Consider the following 17,329-nt stretch of genomic DNA (forward strand, 5'->3'; position numbering starts at 1 on the left):
GCCCCCACTCATGTCTCCCACCACCCCCACCCCCCGGCCACCAGGGGCATCCTCCACCAGGCCCCCACTCATGTCTCCCACCACCCACACCCCCCTGCCACCATGGGCAGCCCCCACCAGGCCCCCACTCATGTCTCCCACCACCCCCACCCCCCTGCCACCATGGGCAGCCCCCACCAGGCCCCCACTCATGTCTCCCACCACCCCCACCCCCCAGCCACCATGGGCACCCTCCACCAGGCCCCCACTCATGTCTCCCACCACCCCCACCCCCCAGCAGTGCAGGGGCACCCTCCACCAGGCCCCCACTCATGTCTCCCACCACCCCCACCCCCCAGCAGTGCAGGGGCAGCCCCCACCAGGCCCCCACTCATGTCTCCCACCACCCACCACCCCCCAGCCACCAGGGGCACCCTCCACCAGGCCCCCACCCATGTCTCCCACCACCCCCACCCCCCAGCCACCAGGGGCACCCTCCACCAGGCCCCCACTCATGTCTCCCACCACCCCCACCCCCCAGCATCCAGGGGCACCCTCCACCAGGCCCCCACTCATGTCTCCCACCACCCCCACCACCCAGCAGTGCAGGGGCAGCCTCCACCAGGTCCTCACAATCCCCAATCATGTGCGTTATGGTCAGCCTCCACAGCCAAAAAGCCCTACCAAGTAACCCATTCACCCACATGGAAATGGAAATTACATGTTACACCCCCAATGTTCATGAAGCTAATGAACCCATGTCCGTCACACACAATGGTTGCAATTGAATGGGAAAACACCCAACATGACATGCATGAAACCAATGAGATGATACCACACAGTGAAGTATGAAAACAAAATTGTATTGAAAAAAATTAAAGAATGCTAAAGAAATGAAACAAACTACAATGGGAATGAGAAAAAATAAGCTGCATGTCCGTATAAAAAAAAAAAAACAGCAAATCAGAATCCAAAAAAATGTCGTCCAAAGTCAAATGTAAAAAAATATCTATCCAATCAAGAACTATGTAAAAAACTTCCAAGGGTCCATGAGCCCAACTGAACAAAGGAAACCTACAAAAAAACCTAACTAAAATGCAACTATATACAAAAAGTGGAGCAGTGTCCGTCGACTCCAAATCATAATAAGAAACAAAGGAAACCTAAAACTAAAGAACTATATACAAAGGCGGCGGGCAAGTCCAGCAGCTCACTCTGTGGTGTTCCGGGCCAGGGCATCATCGAACTCCTGTTCGATGTCCCGGAGGCGGTCCTGTTCCATGTCCCCGAGGGTCCGCAGGGACGACGCCGTGTCCTTCTCCAACCCCCTGCGGATTGCCTCGAGGCACTCGGCCCGCCTCAGGGCCCTCCGCATGGAGTTCTCTGCCCTGACCATTGTGAGCCGCGCCTCTTCCGCCCGCCGCCGCTCCGCACCTATGGCGTGGCCCAACCGCTGCCACACGGAAGACACTCTCTGTCCTGGGTCCTCCTGCCCTCCGGCCGATGCCTGCCCCTCCGATGTCGAAGGCCCCGAGCCTTCATGGCTCCCACCATGTTGCTGCTGCTGCTCTGCCTCTGCCCGTGCACTGCCTCCTGCTGCCTGCACATCCTCCGCCGGCTGGGGTGCAGTTGTTGATGTGGCCACCCCTGCTGGACCTCCGACTCCCGACTGTGGCAGGGATGCCTCCTCCACCAGCCTGGCCGCACCGTCAGAGGCAGCTCCACAGGGCACCCAGGTGACTGATGGGTGGGAAGATGGCACAGAGGACGACTGGCACGTAGGGGGTCCAGTTGAGGAGGGGGTCGGAGCAAGCCCCATCAGACGGAGGAATCCGGCCTGGGTGACCTGTCCCAGCAGGCTGACGTGGTCAACGAGCCATTCGAGATGACGTGCAGTCTCTCCATGAAAAGACTGCAGGTCACCTCGCATGGCCCGTTGACGCAACGCCACACCAGCCAGGACAGGCTCAACCCGGACCTGGATGGCCACGTCTGCAGGCAGAGGAAGGCCAGTTGACGTCAGCTCATCCCCTGCCTGAAAACGGGTCTGGACGTAGGCATCCCTGCTGGTGCAAGATGATGCAGGGACAGGATCGGGGACAGGATTGCACACAGGCACCTCCGCGGCGGCCTGTGCTGCCTCCTGTCCCTGGTCCTGCACTGCACCACTAGCACCAGTGGGATCCCCACCTCCAGACCCCGTCTCTGGTGCTTGCACGGCCTCCTCCTCCACCAAACCCCCCACCAACCTGGATGACTCCGTGCCATCTTCCCCTGTTGGGCCCTGTGGGGTCCCAGCTGCCCCTTCTGCTGCCGAGGAGTCCAACTCCAACCTCCGCCTCTTGGACCTCCCCCCGGCAGCTGCGGCCTGGGACGCGGCACCGGACTCCTCACTCCCCGACGAGATGACAACACGGGAGGGGAGCCGGGCCTTGCGTCTCCGGCTGGCGGTCGGATCCCCGCCGCTGTGCTCCACAGCACCTTCTCCGCCCTCTTCATCAGTTGACGCTGCAGACAGGGAGAAACAAAACACAGGCATCAGGGCACTGTACAATGGACACATACACACATGACAGTTGCACATGAGTGGCATTGGCAAACCTCAGACATGTCATCACAATCCCCAACACACATGTCATTGCAACTCGCACACATGAGCCATACCACAGCCATATCGCAACTGCCAGCACCATCCCTACACATACAACAGCATGAGCAGCCAAAGGGGAGCCAGACATCACATGCAACACAGGAAGTGCACCACACATGTGCACACACCACCACACTTGCATGCATGTGTACACCTCTGCCAACTGTCGCACTGTTCAGACGGGCATCCATGTCACATCTGCCAATCAGGCTTCCACATACCGCTGTCACATGCATCCATGTTGCATCACTGTTCCACCCTTGTCAAATACACACACATGCACATGTACACAGTGCTCATACATGCAGCCGAAAACAACATACATGCGTGACATCACGGACATGTCTACTTACATACACATTCATCCAAACATGTGTGCACGCACAACTGCTTTTGCCATGCAAGCCTACACACACAAGCACCATCCATGTCTCACACATTACAGCCCTCGCATGTGTCAGCCCCACGGCCCTGTACACCCCCACCCATACTCGACCCCATACAAACAGATGTGCAACCTGCACACTACCGAATAATCCCACACGCACTGCTCACAATCAGGATGCATGTACACTCACCGCTCGACTCCAGACGGGTCTGCTTCTCCAGGACCTGGACGTGGAGCACTGGGGATATGCGTTCCAGGACCCTCATCTGTTCTTCCGACAAGTGGCCCCGGCGCCCCTTGGCATCCGTTGCCTTCAAGAGGCGCCGGGCCTTGTTCAGGGTCCTGGACCTGAAGTCCTCCCAGCGCTTCCTGACATGTTGTAAGTCCCGGACTGCCATCCCCTCCGCGTTGATGGCAGTCACGATGTCAGTCCAGATCCGAGTCCGTCCTTCCTTGTCGGCGCGGGAACTTCCGAAGAGGGCATCAAACTGCCCCAGGACTTGCTCCACCAGGACACCAACTTCGGTGGCACTGAAGCTGGTGCCCCTCTGCCTCTCTAGCCGGGGGTTGTCAGTGGTCACAGATGGTGTTTGCCCCGATATGACAACCCCAGAGGCAGGAGCGGGTGGGCAACTGGGTCCTGGGGCTGGGCTGTGGAGCGATGGAATCCCAGTCGGGAGTCTTCAGTTCCAGCAGGGGTGGTCACAGCAACAGCACCCCTGGCTGATGTGCAGGCAGCAAATGGCAGTGCACGTGGGCAGCAGGCAGTCAGGCAGCAGCAGATGGCAGGTGGGAGCGTGCTCGGGGCTCTGGGGGGCAGTAGTTCGGCCTTCTGGGCAGGAGCGTGGTCTTCCGTGTGCTTACGCGTGGCCAGCTTGGTACGGAGTGATTTTGTACGTGAAAATCCTGCACGTCAGCGTGAAAATCGAGGAAAGGCCCTTAGCACGTAAGCGCGTCAGCACGCATACGCGATTCTATTGGACCAAAGGCCCTCAGCGCGTAAACGCGTCAGCACGCATACGCGAATCTATTGGACCAAAGGCCCTCAGCGCGTAAGCGCGTCTGTGACGTCACCCGCATGGGTGTTTCCCACACAGCACGTGATGACAGAGCACACGTGGAAAGACTGCAGGTCAGAGTGTCATCGCGTGTAATTGGACAGCACGTCAGAGTGTCATCGCGTGTAATTGGTGGGAATGGGCCTAGCGCGTACACGCGGCAGTGACAAAGCGTGTGATTGGTGGAAATGGCCCTACGCGCAGAAGTGACAAAGCGTGTAATTGGTGGAAATGGCCCTACACGCAGAAGTGACAAAGCGTGTAATTGGAGGAAATGGCCCTAGCGCGTACACGCCGCGTAAGTGACGCTGGACGTGTGGGCCTGTATAAAAGGTACGTGTAGAACACCATTTCCTTGTACGTGCTTTTCGTGGAGAGCGAGTGGGTGAATTCTGTACTTCTTGTCGTTTCACACGCGATTTACTTCACAGCGTTTCAAGTTCGTATTCCCTGTTACCTCTGACAGCTTTTTCTCTTTTTTCTCTTTTACTGGTTTACCTGGGCCTGTTCCCTCAAACAGTGTTCCCTTCTACTGTTGTCCTGTCTCCTCAGACAGCGTACAAATCTTCTTTTGGCGGGGGTGTTGCCAACCAAACGCGCTCCTTTTTCACGCTCTTTTACCTGGCAGACGGTGAGTCAGGCACGTATCTAACATCTGTGCTTGCCCCATGTGTAGCCTACCCCTTCAGAGGTCATTCTAGGCTGCGTGTGACACGCATACGTTCTTTCTTGTGTTACTGGGTGCCACAGCGTAGTGCAGGTTTTTCTTTCTGCACACGTGGTCTAGGAGGGGTTGCGTGCACCTCATCTCCCTTTTTTGGGGCTCCTGTGCGTAGCTTGCCCCGTCATCTTTCCCCAGGGGTTACAATCAGCCTTGCAAGAGCACTAGGGTACAATTACCATCTGGTACCCAACCCCTTTGACCCCCAATTGCCCAGGACAATAGTTTACAGCCATTCCCATACGCACATTAACATCAGTGCCATGGCTGGGAGGCGAGGATTCTGTAAGGGTGGCAAAGGTGGAAGAGCCACAAGTGGTGGCCGTGGTGGATCCGGTAGGGGACGTGGTCGTTACTTGTAGGGCGAGCCTGTCCCCCCATGTGTGGAGGACCAGTCAAGGGCACCCATAATCCCCCCCCTCCCGTTGAGGCTGATGTGGCTGACACCATTCATGCTCAGCCCTTGTTGGACCAGCCCATTGTGGCACCAGACCTGGCTGACTCCATGGCTGACTTCCAGGTCAGCAGGCCTATGACACGTGCGCTGGTGCACGTTGATGTCACCATGCTACGTGCATCTGGGGCAGCAAGGTCATCTGCTGCCCCAAGTAGGCAGGGCGGAGAGGCTGCAGGGGCAGCTGCGGCTCCATCCACCCCAGCCCTCACACACCCAGCCAGGACAGTGTCGGTCCTAGTCCATCCTGCTGACATTCCCCCTGACACCATCACACTTGAGCCAATGCCTGCACCAACTCCCATGCTGAGTGTGCAATCCCACACTCCTGATACAGAGTCTACCAGGGCTCCTGCCCCTAGTGTCCAGAGCGGCGCAGGACACTCAGGATCACCACCACCTTCCAAGGGGAAGAGGAAGAGTGCTCGTCCGGCACAGGCTGATGCCCCAGACACGGCTACACAGTCCGGCCCGTCGAGGAAGCCCAGCTTCACGGATGACGAACTGAATGCACTTGTCGAGTATGTGTCCGCACATGACAACGAGATGGTCATTGTTGCAGGATCCAAGACCACACCTGCACAACGCCATGCACACTGGCAGACCGTTGCGGACATCATAAGTGCCCTTGGAATCGTGAGGCGCACAGCCAATGATTGCTATAAGCGCTGGAATGACCTAAAGCGCAGGGCAAAGAGTAAGCTGGCCTCAAGTCATGCCGCAACTCTAGTGACTGGAGGTGGGTCTCCAGTAGTAGACATGGAACTCACTCCACATGAGTCAGTCGCTGGGACCTACGTCACGGAGGAACAGACCCAAGGCGTGGGAGATCTGGCTGATTACGAGGCATTGTCCGGTGAGTGCACATGCATATGTGTGTCATCCATGTGCATGGTGTGTGTGAGGGCTTCTGTTTGTGTGCCAGGTGAGAGTGTGTGCGCCTGAGTCATATGGGTCAGCCATGTGCTTCATGCAATACATCCTGCGCAGCTGCATTTGACCATAGCAGTATCCCTTCTGCCAACAGTAGACATCTAGCCCAACTGCACGCCAGTTGCCCTTGAAGTGTCACCTTGCCACAACATTGTTGCTTATTTTTCACTGTTCATTCAGTCAGATTGTTTGCATTCCACCACTTTTACTAGGCATGTCGCAGTCCTCTAGTCACATGTCTGTCATGGCTATGGTAAAGTGGAGTGACTTTGTTACCTGGATATCATTTGTTCACACATGTCCCTGTGCAATTGGACCATTTCGGACTGGCAGCTCCAGGTGAAAAATCTGACCTGTTTGAATTAGAAAAGCTATTACATGCGGGAACTAGACTGAATGAATAGGTGCTGCCCTCCTCTCCATCTTCACTCAATAGCAATGGTACATGCCATCTGTGTGATGGCATGTGTGTTTCACCTGGCAATCACAGGCCAATGTGTGATGCCACTGCCAGGCAGCATGCAGAAAATGTGTTCATCTTCCATCTTGGTGTCATCAGTGTGTGCCATTTGCCTGCCCTTCATACGCAGTGAGGGTGCATGCATGGGAGGGTTTTAGTCATGTGGGACATGTGTCAATCAAGTACTGGTTCTCTTGCTTCTCAGCCCTCATTGTGTGCCATGGTGCTAATGCCTGTTTCCATTTCTTTGTTTTTATGTCTTTGCAGGGGAAGACGCACCTGATACTGCTGGGGTTGTGGAGATGGTGCAGACCCAGGAGGGGTCCGAGGGCCGACCAACCACCAGTGAGGGACGTGGTGTGGTGGTGGGTGAGAACCCACAACTGCTGCAGGTCGTGCTCTCAAGGGGTGTCTCTGGCTGCACCTCCCCCGAGCTGTACTCAGGTGTTGATTCGGATGAGACCTACGTGCCGTCGCAGGTGAGTGTTCCAGGGAGGGATTCTGTTCTGTCCCACCCACCTGCACCAGGGTCAGAACCCTCAATGGGGATGTCAGTGTTGGCAGCTACACCTTTGGTGGTTACGGATGCAGGGTCACACTCCGCGACATCTGATCCTGTTCCTGGGCCAGCAGATCAGAGGGGGAATGCAGTCCTGCAGCCTCAGGCAGTGCTGGCACAGCAAGGCGCAGTTCGCCTTGCCCCAGACAGGTGTGGTGCCCGCCGACGTGGTGGCCGTACGCCACCTGGCAATACCGCATGGGAGCAATCCATTTACGGTATGGCAACCCAACAGGCAGCATCATCCGAGATGATGGCTCAGGCCATGGATAGGGTGGCCACTTCCATTGTCCCCCCTGAAAGGCTGATGGAGCGACTACAGCAGGCAACCGACTCCATCTGCCAGTCACACAGGGAGGACATGTTGGGGTCCAACAGGGACAGGCGGGCGGCACTGGCGACTCTGCAGGAGGCCATCTCCATTGAGTCCCAGGGCCACAGGGAAGCCCTGAGGCAGGAGCTCCTTCACCTCAGGACGACTCTTGTTGAGCTTGAGGCTTCAACACACCAAAAGACAGAACAGCAGCTGGAGCGTCTCACCTGTACGCTCTCAGCTGAGATGCAGGCAACGAGGGCGGAGGTCCGGGCATCCCGTGAGTTGTTGCATGGGGACCTCCGCACACTCATCCTCCAGAACCAGACCTACCACACCCGCATGCTTGCAGCCATGGAGGAGCAGACTAGGGCCTTGCGTGGGCTGCCTCCCATAGTGCAACCACCTCCGGATGCAGCTGCACAGGGTGATAATAGCGACAGCAGTGATACTCCCACAATAGGGTAGCCATGTGGGCCATGAGCCCATGGAGGTGTTTTTTTTTCCCAGGATCCACACAGGTGGGTTCTGGTGTGCACCCTGTCCTCGGACCTCCTGGGTGGCCTCCCCAACCCCCTCGGGCCCATCAATGGCCATTTTTTATTTTTTTTTATTTTTATTTTTATTTTTATTTTTAATTATTTTATTCCCAATTTTTTTGGGACGATTTGTTGGCTTCCGTGGTTCCTGTGGGCATACGCTGCATTGTGGCTGGGAACATGCAGGCTTGTAATGTATTTGGTTCAGATGCTTGGGTTTGAGTCACACACACCCCTCCTGCTTCCGTTTCCATGGGCTTGCAAAGGGTGTGCCCAAGTGACATTGACGCACAAGGTGACATTGGACTCCCACTACATGTGTGGGTAGTCTAGTCAATACTGTGTATACATTCCTAGTGCATATTGCTGTTGTGTTGTACACTGCATGTTGCATTGATGTGTAACTCATCATCTGTGTCTACCTCCCAATTTGCAAGTCCCTTCCTCATGTCTACACAAGGCCCTCTAGTCTGGAGATGGGGTCCATGTTGGCAGCAGTGCACCTACAACTCTACATGGCGTCAACACTGCACAGTTGGTAGTGGTGGGAGTGCAGGCATTTCCAGGTGGTGAGACTACTAATATATAACATTTGTGATGTCATGTTAATGGTAGTACCTGCTCAAGTTTGTTGTTGGTCCTGCATTACTGTGAGCATTTCAGGTGTTGCAAGTTTCAATTAGGGACACTGTACATTGTGACACTAGTGTCATGTTGTGGGGATTACTTTGTTTACCTGCAAATAGCATGACATGGTACGGTGTGTCGTGTGGCGGTGCTGGGGTTGGGTTGGCTGACATGGCACTGTCCTCTTGTTGCATTTTGCAAGTGGGTATTCATTTTAGCTGCTTGAATGTGTTACTTCACAAAACTGCATTGGTGGTGTCTGTGTGGGTAGGGATGCACACATTGTGACACTTCCAGGTGAACAATCTCAGGCTGATATGGTTTTCACGGTTCATTCTCCAGACATTCAGGATCAGTGTCAGGTTGAGTCATCATTGATTGTCAGATGGAATGTGCCAGGGCAGTGTGCACTCCACAGGGGTGTGATTTCTATGTGAAGTAATTAGCCACTAGCTGTGTACGGGCTGCCTCCCCCCGTGCCCTTTCCCCTCCCATGCGCAGCGGCTGTGCATGTGGTTGGGGATGTGGGGCCACCACCATGTCCACGGCCACGCCCCGGCGTGTTGCAACGTTGTGCAGGACACATGCTGCCAATATGATCCTGCACACTACTGGGGGAGCGTACAACAGCTGCCCGCCAGAACGGTCAAGGGAGCGAAAGCGTGACTTTAGCACTCCGAATGTGCGCTCCACTATGCCCTGGGTTGTAATGTGGGCTGTGTTATATCTTACCTCGGGTGGCGTGGTGGGGTTCCGAATTGGCGTCATCATGTGGGGGCTGAGAGGGTAGGCACTGTCCCCTGTGGAGGTGGTGATTGGTATCATTGGTGGGGTTGTGACCTTGCTCAGTATCTGACATGCATGCATGTGCAGTGGCATTCATACTCACCAAGCAGCCATGTGTCGCCATGCCGCCCAGCTTCTAGGTCCCGGCTTAGGGTGGACATTCGGTAAATGAAGCTGTCGTGGGTTGACCCGGGATAGTTGGCATATACTGAGGTGATGATTCCCTTGGCATTTCATACTACCTGTACGTTGATGGAATGCCAGTGCTTGCGGTTCCTATAGATGTGCTCTGATGCCCTGGGGTGACGTAGAGCCACATGGGTGCAGTCGATGGCACCTAGCACTTTGGGGAATCGTGCCACACCGTAAAAATCCAGTGCGGCAGCATGCCTTTCTGCAGGTGTTCTGGGCAGGTATATGTGCCTGCGGACTGATGGGCGTGCAGTGATGATGTTCAAGACCTGGTGTAGGCAGCGTGACTGGGTGGCCTGTGATACACCACCCACAATGGCACTTGTCCGCTGAAATGATCCAGTGGCTAAGAAGTGCAGTACATTGAGGACCTTCTCCAGGGGGCTGAGTGCTTGGGAGCACAGGGTGGGTGATGTGAGGTCATCCTCCCACTCAATCACCAGGTCCAGTATAATGTGTGGTGGAAACCTGTACCTCCCATGCACCTGGTCATCAGGCATCCCGAAAAGGCTGGTTCTGGGTGTGAATATTCTGGCCCTGACTATCCTCCTCCTCCTTTGGTAGCCCACGCCCACTGCTGCTAGGAACGGTATGTTCATCCTGGGTCTGAGCTTGTTATTTTGTTAGCGCGCAAATGTATGCGTTGCGCGTGTTGTAGGCGAGCGTGTGACCCGCGCACCCCTGAAATCCAGTACCCAGTCCAATAGCGTGTGGAAATTCCCGCGCACCCCGGGATACAGGTGCGCTGACGTACTTGCGTGTGTAAGTGCCCGCGCACCCCTGATATACACGTACATAGGCCAATCGCGTGTACGCGCACTTTTGTCCAATTACACGCGATGACACTCTGACGTGCTGTCCAATTACACGCGATGACACTCTGACGTGCAGTCTTTCCACGTGTGCTCTGTCATCACGTGCAGTGTGGGAAACACCCGTGCGGGTGACGTCACAGACGCGCTTACGCGCTGAGGGCCTTTGGTCCAATAGAATCGCGTATGCGTGCTGACGCGCTTACGCGCTAAGGGCCTTTCCTCGATTTTCACGCTGACGTGCAGGATTTTCACGTGCAAAATCACTCCGTACCATGCTGGCCACGCGTAAGCACACGGAAGACCACGCTCCTGCCCAGAAGGCCGAACTACTGCCCCCCAGAGCCCCGAGCACGCTCCCACCTGCCATCTGCTGCTGCCTGACTGCCTGCTGCCCACGTGCACTGCCATTTGCTGCCTGCACATCAGCCAGGGGTGCTGTTGCTGTGACCACCCCTGCTGGAACCGAAGACTCCGGACTGGGATTCCATCGCTCCACAGCCCAGCCCCAGGACCCAGTTGCCCACCCACACCTGCCTCTGGGGTTGTTTGTCATGTCGGGGCAAACACCATCTGTGACCACTGACAACCCCCGGCCAGAGAGGCAGAGGGGCACCAGCTTCAGTGCCACCGAAGTTGGTGTCCTGGTGGAGCAAGTCCTGGGGCAGTATGATGCCCTCTTCGGAAGTTCCCGCGCCGACAAGGAAGGACGGACTCGGATCTGGACTGACATCGTGACTGCCACCAACGCGGAGGGGATGGCAGTCCGGGACTTACAACATGTCAGGAAGCGCTGGGAGGACTTCAGGTCCAGGACCCTGAACAAGGCCCGGCGCCTCTTGAAGGCAGCGGATGCCAAGGGGCGCCGGGGCCACTTGTCGGAAGAACAGATGAGGGTCCTGGAACGCATATCCCCAGCGCTCCACGTCCAGGTCCTGGAGAAGCAGACCCGTCTGGAGTCGAGCGGTGAGTGTACATGCATCCTGATTGTGAGCAGTGCGTGTGGTGATTATTCGGTAGTGTGCAGGTTGCAAATCTGTTTGTATGGGGTCGAGTATGGGTGGGGGTGTACAGGGCCGTGGGGCTGACACATGCGAGGGCTGTAATGTGTGAGACATGGATGGTGCTTGTGTGTGTAGGCTTGCATGCCAAATGCAGTTGTGTGTGCACACATGTTTGGATGAATGTGTATTTAAGTAGACATGTCCGTGATGTCACGCATGTATGTTGTTTTCGGCTGCATGTATGAGCACTGTGTACATGTGCATGTGTGTGTATTTGACAAGGGTGCAACAGTGATGCAACATGGATGCATGTGACAGCGGTATGTGGAAGCCTGATTGGCAGATGTGACATGGATGCCCGTCTGAACAGTGCGACACTTGGCAGAGGTGTACACATGCATGCAAGTGTGGTGGTGTGTGTACATGTGTGGTGCACTTCCTGTGTTGCATGTGATGTCTGGCTCCCCTTTGGCTGCTCATGCTGTTGTATGTGTAGGGATGGTGCTGGCAGTTGCGATATGGCTGTGGTCTGGCTCATATGTGCGAGTTGCAATGACATGTGTGTTGGGGATTGTGATGACATGTCTGAGGTTTGCCAATGCCACTCATGTGCAACTGTCATGTGTGTATGTGTCCATTGTACAGTGCCCTGATGACTGTGTTTTGTTTCTCCCTGTCTGCAGCGTCAACTGATGAAGAGGGCAGAGAAGGTGCTGTGGAGCACAGCGGCGGGGATCCGACCGCCAGCCGGAGACGCAAGGCCCGGCTCCCCTCCCGTGTTGTCATCTTGTCGGGGAGTGAGGAGTCCGGTGCCGCGTCCCAGGCCGCAGCTGCCGGGGGGAGGTCCAAGAGGCGGAGGTTGGAGTTGGACTCCTCGGCAGCAGAAGGGGCAGCTGGGACCCCACAGGGCCCAACAGGGGAACATGGCACGGAGTCATCCAGGTTGGTGGGGGGTTTGGTGGAGGAGGAGGCCGTGCAAGCACCAGAGACGGGGTCTGGAGGTGGGGATCCCACTGGTGCTAGTGGTGCAGTGCAGGACCAGGGACAGGAGGCAGCACAGGCCGCCGCGGAGGTGCCTGTGTGCAATCCTGTCCCCGATCCTGTCCCTGCATCATCTTGCACCAGCAGGGATGCCTACGTCCAGACCCGTTTTCAGGCAGGGGATGAGCTGACGTCAACTGGCCTTCCACTGCCTGCGGACGTGGCCATCCAGGTCCGGGTTGAGCCTGTCCTGGCTGGTGTGGCGTTGCGTCAACGGGCCATGCGAGGTGACCTGCAGTCTTTTCATGGAGAGACTGCACGTCATCTCGAATGGCTCGTTGACCACGTCAGACTGCTGGGACAGGTCACCCAGGCCGGATTCCTCTGTCTGATGGGGCTTGCTCCGACCCCCTCCTCAACTGGACCCCCTACGCGCCAGTCGTCCTCTGTGCCATCTTCCCACCCATCAGTCACCTGGGTGCCCTGTGGAGCTGCCTCTGACGGTGCGGCCAGGCTGGTGGAGAAGGCATCCCTGCCACAGTCGGGAGTCGGAGGTCCAGCAGGGGTGGCCACATCAACAACTGCACCCCAGCCGGCGGAGGATGTGCAGGCAGCAGGAGGCAGTGCACGGGCAGAGGCAGAGCAGCAGCATCAACATGGTGGGAGCCATGAAGGCTCGGGGCCTTCGACATCGGAGGGGCAGGCATCGGCCGGAGGGCAGGAGGACCCAGGACAGAGAGTGTCTTCCGTGTGGCAGCGGTTGGGCCACGCCATAGGTGCGGAGCGGCGGCGGGCGGAAGAGGCGCGGCTCACAATGGTCAGGGCAGAGAACTCCATGCGGAGGGCCCTGAGGCGAGCCGAGTGCCTCGAGGCAATCCGCAGGGGGTTGGAGGATGACACGGCGTCGACCCTGCGGACCCTCGGGGACATGGAACAGGACCGCCTCCGGGACATCGAACAGGAGTTCGATGATGCCCTGGCCCGGAACACCACAGAGTGAGCCGCTGGACTTGCCCGCCGCCTTTGTATATAGTTCTTTAGTTTTAGGTTTCCTTTGTGTCTTATTATGATTTGGAGTCGACGGACACTGCTCCACTTTTTGTATATAGTTGCATTTAGTTTTTTACATAGTTCTTGATTGGATAGATATTTTTTTACATTTGACTTTGGACGACATTTTTTTGGATTCTGATTTGCTGTTTTTTTTTTTATACGGACATGCAGCTTATTTTTTTTTAATTCCCATTGTAGTTTGTTTCATTTCTTTAGCATTCTTTAATTTTTTTCAATACAATTTTGTTTTCATACTTCACTGTGTGGTATCATCTCATTGGTTTCATGCATGTCATGTTGGGTGTTTTCCCATTCAATTGCAACCATTGTGTGTGACGGACATGGGTTCATTAGCTTCATGAACATTGGGGGTGTAACATGTAATTTCCATTTCCATGTGGGTGAATGGGTTACTTGGTAGGGCTTTTTGGCTGTGGAGGCTGACCATAACGCACATGATTGGGGATTGTGAGGACCGGGTGGAGGCTGCCCCTGCACTGCTGGGTGGTGGGGGTGGTGGGAGACATGAGTGGGGGCCTGGTGGAGGGTGCCCCTGGATGCTGGGGGGTGGGGGTGGTGGGAGACATGAGTGGGGGCCTGGTGGAGGGTGCCCCTGGTGGCTGGGGGGTGGGGGTGGTGGGAGACATGGGTGGGGGCCTGGTGGAGGGTGCCCCTGGTGGCTGGGGGGTGGGGGTGGTGGGAGACATGAGTGGGGGACTGGTGGAGGCTGCCCCTGCACTGCTGGGGGTGGGGGTGGTGGGAGACATGAGTGGGGGCCTGGTGGGGGCTGCCCCTGCACTGCTGGGGGGTGGGGGTGGTGGGAGACATGAGTGCCGGCCTGGTGGAGGCTGCCCCTGCACTGCTGGGGGGTGGGGGTGGTGGGAGACATGAGTGGGGGCCTGGTGGGGGCTGCCCATGGTGGCAGGGGGGTGGGGGTGGTGGGAGACATGAGTGGGGGCCTGGTGGGGGCTGCCCATGGTGGCAGGGGGGTGGGGGTGGTGGGAGACATGAGTGGGGCCTGGTGGAGGATGCCCCTGGTGGCTGGGGGGTGGGGGTGGTGGGAGACATGAGTGGGGGCCTGGTGGAGGGTGCCCCTGCACTGCTGGGGGGTGGGGGTGGTGGGAGACATGAGTGGGGGCCTGGTGGGGGCTGCCCATGGTGGCAGGGGGCTGGGGGTGGTGGGAGACATGAGTGGGGGCCTGGTGGAGGGTGCCCCTGCACTGCTGGGGGGTGGGGGTGGTGGGAGACAAGAGTGGGGGCCTGGTGGGGGCTGCCCATGGTGGCAGGGGGGTGGGGGTGGTGGGAGACATGAGTGGGGGCCTGGTGGAGGCTGCCCCTGCACTGCTGGGTGGTGGGGGTGGTGGGAGACATGAGTGGGGGCCTGGTGGAGGCTGCCCCTGCACTGCTGGGGGGTGGGGGTGGTGTGAGACATGAGTGGGGGCCTGGTGGAGGGTGCCCCTGGATGCTGGGGGGTGGGGGTGCAGGGGGACATGAGTGGGGGCCTGGTGGAGGGTGCCCCTGCACTGCTGGGGGGTGGGGGTGGTGGGAGACATGAGTGGGGGCCTGGTGGAGGGTGCCCCTGGATGCTGGGGGGTGGGGGTGCAGGGGGACATGAGTGGGGGCCTGGTGGAGGGTGCCCCTGCACTGCTGGGGGGTGGGGCTGCAGGGGGACATGAGTGGGGGCCTGGTGGAGGCTGCCCCTGCACTGCTGGGGGGTGGGGGTGCAGGGGGACATGAGTGGGGGCCTGGTGGAGGCTGCCCCTGCACTGCTGGGGGGTGGGGGTGGTGGGAGACATGAGTGGGGGCCTGGTGGGGGCTGGCCATGGTGGCTGGGGGGTGGGGGTGGTGGGTGACATGGGTGGGGGCCTGGTGGAGGGTGCCCCTGCACTGCTGGGGGGTGGGGGTGGTGGGAGACATGAGTGGGGGCCTGGTGGAGGCTCCCCCTGCACTGCTGGGGGGTGGGGGGGGTGGGAGACATGAGTGGGGGCCTGGTGGGGGCTGCCCATGGTGGCAGGGGGGTGGGGGTGGTGGGAGACATGAGTGGGGGCCTGGTGGGGGCTGCCCATGGTGGCAGGGGGGTGGGGGTGGTGGGAGACATGAGTGGGGGCCTGGTGGAGGGTGCCCCTGGTGGCTGGGGGGTGGGGGTGGTGGGAGACATGAGTGGGGGCCTGGTGGAGGGTGCCCCTGCAATGCTGGGGGGTGGGGGTGGTGGGAGACATGAGTGGGGGCCTGGTGGGGGCTGCCCATGGTGGCAGGGGGGTGGGGGTGGTGGGAGACATGAGTGGGGGCCTGGTGGAGGCTGCCCCTGCACTGCTGGTGGGTGGGGGTGGTGGGAGACATGGGTGGGGGCCTGGTGGAGGGTGCCCTGGATGCTGGGGGGTGGGGGTGCAGGGGGACATGAGTGGGGGCCTGGTGGAGGGTGCCCCTGGTGGCTGGGGGGTGAGGGTGCAGGGGGACATGAGTGGGGGCCTGGTGGAGGGTGCCCCTGCACTGCTGGGGGGTGTGGGTGGTGGGAGACATGAGTGGGGGCCTGGTGGGGGCTGGCCATGGTGGCTGGGGGGGTGGGGGTGGTGGGAGACATGGGTGGGGGCCTGGTGGAGGGTGCCCCTGCACTGCTGGGGGGTGGGGGTGGGTGGAGACATGAGTGGGGGCCTGGTGGAGGCTGCCCCTGCACTGCTGGGGGGTGGGGGTGGTGGGAGACATGATTGGGGGCCTGGTGGGGCTGCCCATGGTGGCAGGGGGTGGGGGTGGTGGGAGACATGAGTGGGGGCCTGGTGGGGGCTGCCCATGGTGGCAGGGGGGTGGGGGTGGTGGGAGACATGAGTACGGGCCTGGTGGAGGGTGCCCCTGGTGGCTGGGGGGTGGGGGTGGTGGGAGACATGAGTGGGGGCCTGGTGGAGGATGCCCCTGCACTGCTGGGGGGTGGGGGTGGTGGGAGACATAAGTGGGGGCCTGGTGGGTGCTGCCCATGGTGGCAGGGGGTGGGGGTGGTGGGAGACATGAGTGGGGGCCTGGTGGAGGCTGCCCCTGCACTGCTGGGGAGTGGGGGTGGTGGGAGACATGAGTGGGGGCCTGGTGGGGGCTGCCCATGGTGGCAGGGGGGTGGGGGTGGTGGGAGACATGAGTGGGGGCCTGGTGGAGGCTGCCCCTGCACTGCTGGGTGGTGGGGGTGGTGGGAGACATGAGTGGGGGCCTGGTGGAGGCTGCCCCTGCACTGCTGGGGGGTGTAGGTGGTGGGAGACATGAGTGGGGGCCTGGTGGAGGCTGCCCCTGCACTGCTGGGGGGTGGTGGGAGACATGAGTGGGGGCCTGGTGGAGGCTGCCCCTGCACTGCTGGGGGGTGGGGGTGGTGGGAGACATGGGTGGGGGCCTGGTGGAGGGTACCCCTGGATGCTGGGGGGTGGGGGTGCAGGGGAAATGAGTGGGGGCCTGGTGGAGGGTGCCCCTGGTGGCTGGGGGGTGGGGGTGGTGGGTGACATGGGTGGGGGCCTGGTGGAGGCTGCCCCTGCACTGCTGGGGGGTAGGGGTCGTGGGAGACATGAGTGGGGGCCTGGTGGAGGGTGCCCCTGGTGGCTTGGGGGTGGGGGTGGTGGGAGACATGAGTGGGGGCCTGTAGAGGGTGCCCCTGCACTGCTGGGGGATGGGGGTGGTGGGAGACATGAGTGGGGGCCTGGTGGGGGCTGCCCATGGTGGCAGGGGGGTGGGGGTGGTGGGAGACATGAGTGGGGGCCTGGTGGAGGCTGCCCCTGCACTGCACTGGAGACATGAGTGGGGGCCTGGTGGAGGCTGCCCCTGCACTGCTGGGGGGTGGGGGTGGTGG

The sequence above is a fragment of the Ambystoma mexicanum genome, chromosome 6q, assembly GCF_040938575.1.
Source record: "Ambystoma mexicanum isolate Mex_15411 chromosome 6q, UKY_AmexF1_1, whole genome shotgun sequence".
NCBI lineage: Eukaryota > Metazoa > Chordata > Amphibia > Caudata > Ambystomatidae > Ambystoma > Ambystoma mexicanum.